Source organism: Dipteris shenzhenensis, chromosome 25, assembly GCF_047967505.1.
Source record: "Dipteris shenzhenensis isolate YYH24624 ecotype China chromosome 25, Dip_SZ_1.0, whole genome shotgun sequence".
Classification (NCBI taxonomy): domain Eukaryota; kingdom Viridiplantae; phylum Streptophyta; class Polypodiopsida; order Gleicheniales; family Dipteridaceae; genus Dipteris; species Dipteris shenzhenensis.
The window spans coordinates 27437728-27446258 of NC_141620.1; the positions used below are offsets into that span (position 1 = coordinate 27437728).

The following is an 8531-nucleotide window of genomic DNA, read 5'->3' on the forward strand; positions in this document are numbered from 1 at the left end:
GTACTTTCTCGCATCCACGAAATGCAGGATCTAGGTATGAGCGACACGTTCTTTTGTCGGGTGCAACGTCCTTTTCGACTTTTTAGTATTCTCGCCTGTCGGAGCGCGTCTATAGGCGCATTTGAGGGCACGTCTAAACATGCATTTACAGGCGTGTCTATCCGCGCGTCTGGCTTATTGCAGACACACACAGACGCGTCTGTAGATGCCCACACAGACGCTCTGTTAAACGGACTTTTAAACGCACTGTTAGACACGCTTTTAAACGCACTGTTAGACGGATTGTTAGACGGACTGTTAGACGGACTGTTAGACGTGCTTTTAAATGTAGTGTTAGATGGACTGTTAGATGCGCTTTTACTTGAATTGTTAAATGCTCTGTTAGACGCATCTATAGATGCGCACATCAGACGGGTCTATAGACACACTCTGACAGAGCCTCTTTTTTTTCCCCCTTTCTTCTCAGCTCCCAAAGTAATAGATTTGTTTCCTATTTTCCAGTTCAACATGTGGCCAGGAAGAACTTCTAGCTCACCTGATCCGCGGGAATCGATTTGGAAGGATTTATATAATCTTTTAGGGCACCCTCCTAGTCCTGCGGAGTTATACGGGTATATGACGGGTACCCTTAACACTCCCCAGGAGTCGGCTCTACAGACTCCGAGACACCCCACACCGCCTGAGATCACCCCAGCAGAGTCCGCACAGCCGTCTTATGCCCCTTCCCCCATGCCGTCTTATGTCCCTTCTGCCATCCCGTCTTATGCCCCTTCCCCCATGCCGTCAGGAGGTCCTTCTGTCTCGGCGAGCCGTCGACGTACTCCCCAGCCATCGAGACTCGGTTCTCCAGCTACGAGTGGTCAGCGTAGTCCCGTGCAGTCCCCAGCTACGAGTGGCAAGCGTACGAGCCCGACACGACAGGGTAGCAGGCGTAGTAGCAGGGAGAGCAGTGGCGGATGCATGGCACAGTGCTTTGGGCCATGTGGCAGTGAGGAGGAGGATGATTCAGATGATTTAGACGTGCCTCTGTGTGATGGTATGATTTATTATGACATCACTCAGACAGGAGGCATCTTGATGGATGCGCAGGGGAAGGACATCATGGCCTTCATGCGCTCTGTAATTGCTAACAATTACAGAGATTGCTTTATCCACTATAAAGACCACCCAAAGAGGTTAGCTGATGAGACCCTCGCTACTGTTCGCTCTAGGTATCCTAACCCCCCCAATCGCCAGTTCACAGATAAATGGGGGAAGTCAAAGATTGTTACGATACTTAGCAATAAACGATCTTCCCTTAAGAGACAGGCACTAGCGGAGCTTGCCAGGCTTGAGGCAGGTCAACCTCCAAGGGGCCCGCCCCACACCGCTCACAAACGTGAGTGGAAGAAGGCAATGAAGTCAGCGAGGGAGGAGCCGAGTCTGCAGCACGTGGAGGCACGGAGGATCCAGATGGAGGAATATGGAAGCGCGCATTTTGGAGCAGGGGGTGTTGAATCATGGGAGGCCCAATTTGTAAGTATCGATCTCAAATTATATTGCTTATGTAGTTTATTAGGAGGTTGGTTGTTTCTTTGTACTAATCCCTCCACAAAGTGTATCGCGGTCATGTAGCTTGAGATCGTGGGTAGATACCCTACTCCAGTGGAGATAGCCTACCACCGCCACCATCGCAAAGGAGATACATGGAGGCACTTCTATGATGACGGGTTGATTACTGAGGAGCAGTATACCCGAGCTACTGGATAGGCCCCCCAGGTATTTGAAAGTAATTAAATAATGCCAAAATTATAAGTAAAGATTTGATTTTTCATACATTGATATATGTTGTCCCTTGTTTACAGGCCCATGCACAAGACGACGAGGAAGATGAGGAAGGAGGTGCAGAAGGGAGCGCAGAAGGGAGCACAGAAGGGAGCGTGGAAGGCAGCGAGGATTAGTTGTAGAAGTAGTGCTACTATTCTTTTTTGTACTTAAAGCCACTGGCTTGGCTTCGTGCCTCTTGTATATAGACTCCTCTTATTTTTTGTACTTGAAGCCACATGACATGGCTTAGCTTCCTTATTTTTTGTACTTGAAGCCACATGACGTGGCTTAGCTTCGTGCTATATGTATATACAAGCACTTTTTGAGCTTTCAATTTTATTGCGTTTTAGAGTTGTAATATTTTATTTGAAATTGTAATTAAAATGCGGTTGGCTGTAAGAATTGAATTACAGAATGTGGATATGGGATTCTTGTAACTATATAGCATATACACAACATACACACTATTATGTAAAATTTAAAAAAAAAAAGGCGCGTCTATCAGTGCGTTTAAAAACGCGTTTATATGTCTGTTCGACCAGCATCTATACGCGCGTCTATAAAAGCGTTTATAAGCGTGTCTATTTATGCGTCTTTGTGCGCGTCTATACGTGCATAAGTCTGATATATAGACGCGCAATTAGACGCGGGTCTCCAGACGCGCAAATAGACGCGTCCGTAAGTTTTTTATTTAGTTCATAAAACGCGTCTGTGCACGCGTCTATGGGTGCTTTGTCTTGTTGTGTTTAGGCATTATCTTGTAGAAGCCAGTAAGCATAGTGAGGGGATGCCAATCCAAAGGCAACAAACGATTAGTAGATTTAGGAATGAGCTTAATGACACCAGAGTGGGCTGAAGCTAGAAGGGAACCTGGTTCTCGGCAAAAATTAAGCAAAGCAGTAAGGTCCTTGCCACAGACACTCCAATAGTGTTGGTAGAAATCAAGTGCTATGCCATCCGGCCCAGGGGCCTTCTCCTTCGCCCTAGTGGAGATAACAAAACACAGCTCTGAGTTAGTAAAAGTCCGATGGAGTAATTGTCCATTAGGGGAGATTTGGGGTGTTGAAAGGGCCTCGTATGGAATGGATTAGCAAAAGATTAGTCTCCCTAATACAATCCTATGTGTAGGGGTCATAAAGGTTGACAAGGTGATTTTAGAAGACTCTACATGGTTTTGCCTTGCATTTATGCTCAAGGATCCACCAGATGAAGAACTAGGGCTATTTGATATCTCACGTGGTAGGGAGAAGTGTCACCATTGGCTTAGTGGCTTAATGGTCAAGGCTCTTGAATAATGTACAGGAGGTTGTGGGTTCCATTCCCCACAGGTGCACCAGTCGCATAGTAAATCTTTGGTAGGCGGCTTGGGCAGGTGGCAGTGGGTTGTGCCATGTGGCAGTCGCATAGGGCTGCTCACTGTTTTGGTCCTTAATTTGGGAAGCGAAGTGCCACATGTCACTCTCATGGGATATCCTCCTTCCTCCCACTTGCAAGGCTACTTGCCATGCATTAAATATCTTTTTTTGACCTTTGTAGGGGCAAATTTCAAATTTTTGGTGCTCAAGGACATGTGGAAGCACACGCTTCTTCCTCCCCCAACTTGGTGGTTTTCTCCTCAAAATCCATGGTTTTCTTTCAACACAAAAAAAACCATGGTTTTTCTAATTGAAACCACCTATTTGCTTTGGCATTTATTATGCACATGCCACCTCAACATGGCATTGCTCCACAAAAAGGAGCATTCCCATTGGTATACCTCAAATCCCTCACTAACCCCTTGAAATTAGGAAACACTAATTGGGGGCTTTTGGAGACTCCAATTCTCCCCTAATGTCTCATGATCTTGGGTGATTTCATTTGTGTGGGCTTCTTTCATAGAAAACTTGGACATATTTTTTGTACTACATGTGACAAAATGAAGAAGTGTCATAGTGAGTTTGGTACTTGTGGATCCATTAATATTTAACCTATTGCTATTTTAAGTCATCCTCCTTGAAGGCAACATAAGTTCACCTCATATGCATTAAACTATGGGAACAAGGCCCTTCATGAAGGTATGCAATGTCAATTGGGTGATGTGGATACACATTCAGCAAACCAGAGAGGTAGCACTACCACTCCACGGGGCATGTATGGGAGAGATCTAGCCATTCGAGGACAAAACGAATCAAACAAGAAGCTGCGGCCCGGCAAATGAAATTGCAATATATCCATACATAACGTGAATTTTGGACTTAAGTTCGCTAGGGGCACATGATTCTCCCAAAATACATAAAGCTTTTCACATCAGTGAACCGAAGATCCCATTACTCTTCTCTGAGTAGTTTGCCCACTAGACCTTCCGCTGTTCATCCAAATCGCATTTTCAGCAACCATTACAACGTATCGCGATATTCAGGAGATGGTGATATTGGCCCAATAGGTGGTGCCCTCCTCCTTGTAGTACTCAACTTTGATGTAGACACCGTTGCAGCTCGTCTTTTCAAGAGTCGCCAGCTGCTTCCACAGCATCCCGCCTCTATCTCCGCTGGTGTAGTAGGACGGGTGAATCTCCTCGCCGGTATTGGAAGAGTTCATGTCCACCACAATGTCGCACCATCTCTTGTAGTTGTGAACGCCCAGAGCCACTAAGAAGTAGTCGCCCTGAGGGTTCTTGAAGCGCAGCGTGCCGGAGGTGCCACTGCCACCCATGGTCAAGATCTCCTCACCTTCCACCTCACTCCAGTTTCCGCCGTTGGCGTAGTGCCACACAGTTTTCTCCACGATACTGGCCCAAGCGGAGGGCTTGGTCCGGATCACTCTCACGTGGATGGTGTAAGTCATGTTGACAGACTGAGCTCGAAGGTAGCTAGCTAGATAGTGTGAGGAAGGTGACTGAATCACAATGTGGAGTGCCCGACTGCAGCTGTGAAAATGGTGATGAGCTGTGGGTGTCATAAAACGATACTTTTACACCCGCAGCGCTCTGACCAAATCAGCACGATTAACGGCACTGGATCGGCTCTGCCGACCCATGTGCGCCCCCTACATACCCATGTGACGGCACGCTTATTAAACGCTGTGTTTTGTTCCGGGATCGCTGATCGGAGTCTGGACCTGAGAAGTGTCGCGTGTTTCTCATGTGTCCATTAAGGACGACGATTCGATAACGGCACTGGCTTCGGCAGACTGAGGATCATGGATCGGGGAGAGACGTGCTCTTTGGTCTTGGGATGAGAGTCTGGTGCGCAAAGTAACAAACAAAGGTAATGCAAATAAGTCTGGACGCTCGGAAGATTTCGCTCAGAAAATGCTCGTCCCCATTAGGAAAACATGCAACTTGCAAGGGAGGCTTTGGGTCAATGCAAAAATATAACAAAGGGTTTTTGTTTCTAGCACTGAAATAATAGGAGGGCACAAGGACCATTGAGTCACAAAATGTAGCACATGATATTGTAAGTTTTTGGATATGTGGAATAGGTTCATGGGTGAGAGTTGATTGGGAGTATGTTATAATAAGGATTATAGAAAGTAGGAAGTGTCAATAGCCATGTGACTCGTACTATTATAGTACTGCTACATAAACCAACCCGTATATTTTTGCACCGACTGCAACCTCCCTTGAATCTTTTCCTAATGCGAAATCCCAAAAGAGCGAGTGAAGTCATGTGCTCTAGCTCTCCTTATAGTGTGCTACAGTCAATGGCCCATGTGCTCTCATATTACTATACTGCTAGGGAAAAAGATTGCATTGATGTATTTTTGCACCGATTGAAACCTCACTTGCATTATTGAGTACAAACCTCACTTGCATTATTGAGTACACATGGACATGGGGCCCAATTCTTTAGATGATGCATTGGGGCATAATCCCAACTAGGCGACTACATTAAGTATTTCCTACTAAAGAAGTCAACATCTTCTTTGACAAATAACGCTCCAACCTTTCCTTGGGTGAAATCATCTCCTCTTCCATGTTCCAACCATGTGCTTAGGGTCCCCGATCCCTCTTCTATCCGCTTTTTTTAAAAAAAAAGCCCTATAACATATTTTTGCACCAACTCAAAACCTACCTTACGTCTCGACTACAAGTCTAGCTCAGACTTTTCGATGAGACTTTTCGCCCAGACTTTCGTTTGTGTTCTATTCGTCCAAGATCAATCTTTCCATTGATTTTCGGTTTCCGAGTCCCGTCTTCAATCTTTGAGATCTTGATGCCCTCTTTAATTATCGATAGTGCTTATTACAGCCTCTCGGATCTCTTACTGCTCAGGATCTCGCAGCTTCACCGAGCAGCAGCGTCATGGAACTCCAGATAGTTCCCATCATCCGGCCAGGCAGCAATGATACGATGCGGGCAAGCCACCGCCTCGTCACTTCCGATGAGGCTAAACAGCTTGCCGGAAAGGTACCACCACCCAACACAAATGTGAGATTGAAGAATGGGTACTACAATGCCGATGCAGGGCATGTAGAGGAAAAGTACCAGCCCGCGCTCACACACAAGGTTGTTACTCAAGTAACGAACTCCCCCTCAGGTACGTTATACGAGCTAAATCGAATACAACTTTAATTAGATTGAAAGGTTAAAGAAACTCAATCTCGTTGATTGTTTGTTTCCATGTTCAAGGTACAACGTCACTAACGTATGAAGATTGCAAGATAGCGATAGCGTATGCCTGTGAGGGTGACGATTGGCAGGAAGTGCAAGAGCTAGTGCAATCCGCAGGTCCACGCATTCTCAGAGAGAAGCTGCCTCCTGAATACAAGGGTACAGTTCTTTACGTTTGCGCACTTTTCAATAGTGCTGAGACTCTAGAAAACCTGCTCAAGATGGAAGGCATCCGTCCCAACTTGCTCGATTGTTTTGGAGAAAGTTTGCTTCATACTGCCGCTTATGCGGGCAGTGTTGACGCTGCCCGTCTCATCCTGGCAACCCCACAGTCTAAGGAGATCCTCAACCTGGGTAATAAATCGGGCAAGACGCCTTTGATGTACTCGGTAGAATTCAAAAATTACGACGTGTGCAATCTACTTCTCGACATTCCAGAAGTTTGTATAAAACTTGAAAACGAGAACAAAGACACACTGCTGCACGTAGCTGTTCAAAAAGGCGATGCTAGTTTTGTCGAAGCAATTTGCAACGAGCGTCCAGCTCGGCCTACGTTCCTGAACACGCCTAATGCCAAAGGTGAAACTCCTCTACATGTTGCCATCACCGAAGGCCGGTCGGACTTTTGCTCACAGCTTTTAAAATCAGGTGCCTCATGCACAAGGAAAGACAAAGACGGCATGAGCCCACTCTACCTTGCAGCACAGAAAGACAAGAATCTTCTGCAAATATTCTTGCCGTGGTGCAATTGCGAAACATTGCTGGCACTTTGCGCGGATAACGAAGAGCTGACCAACCGGACGTTCGATGGATTTGGTGGCACAGCATTGCTTATAGCAGCAACTCATTCAAACGATGCGGATTGGACGATGCGCCTAATACAAAAGGGAGCTTACCTGGATGCCAAGAATGCTGATGGGGATACTTGTGTACACATTGCTGTAAGGAAAGGTAATGGGAATGTCTTGAACTACCTTTTGTCCCTGAAGGAGGAGGAGTGCACCTTCCTTGACAAAAGTTTGAATCGCCAGCAATGGGTAAGCCTTAAAAATTCGCTTACCGGCGACACGGCATTGCATGTTGCAGTAAGGAATCCCGAATTTAAGAAAATGGCACTGCTTCTCGTAAAAGGAGGAGCTTCTGTGGATGCTACAAACAATCTCTGCGAGACGGCACTGCACATTGCAGCAAGGGAAGGCGATCTTGAGGTGCTGAAAGCGCTGTTAGGCGGGCACTGTGCAGCTGACAGGAGTGAGCTCGTGAGAATGTGTGATATGGAAGGGCAGACCGCTCTCCACAAGGCCGTAAGTGAAGGGAAGCGGGATGTAGTCGATATGCTTCTCACAGAGCGGGATGCCAATCAGCTCCTGATGATAAGAGATATCGACAACACGACGGCCTTACACTGCGCGTTGAAATTGACTGATGCTTCAACCATGCTGCAAAAGCTTTTGGATGGGCCTACAGGCGAACAAATGCAGACCTGCAAGCTGTTCTTGTTGTGGAACCTATGGCCTGCTTTGCCAGACAAGAACCCTATCAAGACGGAGATGCAGAATCTTCTTCGGACTATAACCTCAAGTAGCTCCCTGGCAACGGAAATAATGGACTTGGAGCACCTTACGAGTGATCAGATGAGTTCTCTATTGGAAATGGCAACGGACATCAAAGACTTGGAGATATCGACGGAGCTGATCAGCAAAGGCGCTGACGTTACAACGCTTAAAAAACCTGGTAATCAAGCTCCCACGATTGCAACTTGCAAGTTGTTCCTGTGAAGCGTGTACCTGCATTAGGCTGTAACATCACCTGCATCTACAGAAAGTTATACCTGGCTTTACCAAAAAATGCGCGAGACATCATCCGATCGACCGGCGCCTCAGGACAGTCTAGGTAATTCATTTTAAAGTTTAATGCTTTCAAAGTTTCCTGTTCTCATCCCGTAATTATCGATCCCATGACAATGCCTAAGCATCAGAAATCAGTTAAATTATCCTGACCGCCAGCAACTATATTTTGTCACTACAAACAATAAAACACAACAGATCCAGATTCCGCCCAGGCACTCTCTGCCGACTAATGTCAATTGTCACTAATTGAGTTGCTTGTGTTTTGTGTAATATTTTCATGGCGG

At 46.3% G+C, this 8531-nt stretch overlaps 1 pseudogene; it reads right to left on the bottom strand.

The window, feature by feature from the left end:
* Positions 1-4050: 4050 nt before the first annotated feature.
* LOC147885684 (boletus edulis lectin pseudogene) lies at positions 4051-4874 on the bottom strand (annotated as a pseudogene).
* Between the last annotated feature and the right edge of the window lie 3657 nt (positions 4875-8531).